The 2,500-nt window shown below is 38.2% G+C and overlaps 1 protein-coding gene across 1 annotated transcript in view; it reads right to left on the bottom strand.

Moving 5' to 3' along the window:
* Positions 1 to 198, bottom strand: part of LOC132142902 (cdc42-interacting protein 4 homolog) — a 9,512-nt gene extending 9,314 nt beyond the window's left edge. The window contains exon 1 of the mRNA XM_059553099.1: positions 1 to 198. This exon is cut by the window's left edge and continues 98 nt beyond it. The gene's annotated coding sequence lies outside the window, so the exon portion shown is untranslated.
* Between the last annotated feature and the right edge of the window lie 2,302 nt (positions 199 to 2,500).

Genomic DNA, 2,500 nt, shown 5'->3' with positions numbered 1-2,500 from the left:
TGTGTTTGTGGTGAGGGTTTCTGCTCTGTTCTCAGCACACCTGAGTCCACAGGTAACACAGGTCACGTGACCTCTGGCTCGTTTCCGCTCGATGGACTTCTAGTGCTGGCTGCTCTCGAGGCACTGCTCTGTGAAGCTTCGAAACTTTTCAGAATCATCTGTTTCGAAACTGGTTCGGAGCACGTATCAAACTGCCGAAGTCACGTGATTTCAGTAAACTTGGCTTCATTACGTCATAACAGTTTCGAAACTCCGTGAACCAGATGACGTCACAGCGGCGAAACATTCAACCACAGTGTGGGGTTTTTACCTGACCTCGCTTCAGTTCATCAATTTGAAGACATTTAATTCACAAGGTATTTGTGTAAATAAAAGGATGAGAAGTAGTTAATATATATTTTTTGTTCTATATAAAAAACAAAACAAGCCATGCAAATTAATAGAAATATTAAAATAAACACATATTATACAGACACTTCTTATTTATATAGCATTTCATGTGTTATACTTTCAATAAAACATTTGCAGTGGGGTTTTAAAATCTTTATGGATGTTTTAGCCTGAGTTTTTCTTGCATTTACTCTCTTTTGACCCCTCTGTCTTCAGTGATGGATCAAGAAATTCAGGCTTCAAGTGAGATTTTTATTTATTTATTTATTATTCATTCTTATGAGTGTCAGATAAAGGACATGTCATGGGCTGCGTGATAAAATTGCATTTATTTGACTTTTATGATTCTAATGAATCACATTATCACTAAAATATATTAAGAGTAAGACAATTACCACCACACCGAGTAAAATGAAAAATTTAACATTACAAACAAACCACAAATACAAACAAGGCCCAGTGCTTAGAATCAGCCATTTAATTATGATCAAGAAACACTGGCACAACCAAAACATAAATAACATAAACAGAGCTGTAAGTGGAAAGAATAGCAGATATTATTATCAAAAACAAATATAACTATACACATCAAAGCAACAAAATACCGTCACATTTCAACTCTCTTCACTTTCTGTTGTCTCTCTCATCTCAATTGTTTCTTTCTTGATTTTCTGGCAGAGAAGTGCTTAATGAGGCCGGAAAAATCCAATTCGAATGTGTCTAAAATAGCAAGAAGACATTTAATTATTTATTAATAAACTGGTGTTTTCAGTGTCGCGAAATCTCTGTGTGAGAGAAATGCACATTTCATATGGATCATATATTTAGAGAGTAGCCTCTTTATTTTGGTTTGGAATATTTTGGTTTAAAAGTAGACATTTCAAGCTTTCTGTAATATATAGCCTATACTTCTCAAATCTGTGAGGCACCAGCAGAGTTTCGGTGTCCACCAGTTCACATCAATGCATGTGATCGTGCCAGCGCCTCATTACATTGTCTGCTATATATTTGCTTCTTATTTATTAAATACGGGCAATTGGTTGATGAAACATTGATCAAAATTAAGATACAATTTATACAAAATGAAAATCTTTTAACAAAGAGACTACAAAACAAAACTTAATGAAGTGGTCAAATGTTTTACCCATGTCTCCAGCCCTCAGCCCTGTTGCAGCCGTCGTTGTTTATGTACCTTACACGCACACGTACAGTCTGGAGTCATCTCTGCAACCAGATGAAGAGAGCTGAGATCCACATCACCTACAGAAGCACATCTTCATCTCTGCCACCCCAGGGTGCTAGCGACCAGTGCCATTGCTAGGAGGGCGCCAGCGCCTCTGCCTCGCGAGTGGATGATAGCCCTTTATAATGGCAGTGAATGGGTGTTGAGATGTTGAAGTCCAATAAAGTGCATCCATCCATCATAAAAACTGCCCTATACCTATAGAGGGTTAATGAAGGCCTTTTGAAGTGAATCAATGCATTTGTATAAGAATAATATCCATATTTAATACTTTTTGAAACCGTAATCTCTAGCTTCTGCTAACTGTTGTAAGCACGTTCACGAGAGAGTGGCGTTCCAGCGGATGAGCTAGGCATAGCGTAATACTAATAATACTTTGTTATTACATCACTTTATTAAAGCCTGGTTTTCCACAATGTCTCTATTTCTAATCATCAACATTTGTATTTCCATCCACCTGACCAAATCTATATACAGGGGCGTAGATTACGCGGGGGACGTGTCCCCCCCACTTTTATCATCAGGGAACTTCGTCCCCCGCACTTTTTCGGGCAAGTGTGTTCATATAGAGGTTTTCAAGAGCTGGTGTGAATAAATATAGATTTAAACTCAAAGAAACAGGATAGTCTGCGCATGACCTGATGTTTTGTTCGGACGGAGAAAGCGAGATGAACATCACTACGCTAAACTCTCATGCAGTGTGTGTTTCATTCATACTCGAAGCCGGAGGGCGCTCTCGCGCAGAAAGTCATAACAGCGTCCAGCTATCGCTGTATGAAAACAGTTGTTTTTGGTTTAGTTGTTTTTTTTCAAGTCCAAAGAAATTTCCAGCAGGTGATAAATAAAGTATAAGAACAATGCAGTGCT

The sequence above is a fragment of the Carassius carassius genome, chromosome 6 (assembly GCF_963082965.1).
Source record: "Carassius carassius chromosome 6, fCarCar2.1, whole genome shotgun sequence".
NCBI lineage: Eukaryota > Metazoa > Chordata > Actinopteri > Cypriniformes > Cyprinidae > Carassius > Carassius carassius.
Note: the sequence above shows the minus strand (reverse complement) of the source record. Positions and strands in the feature narration are given on the sequence as shown.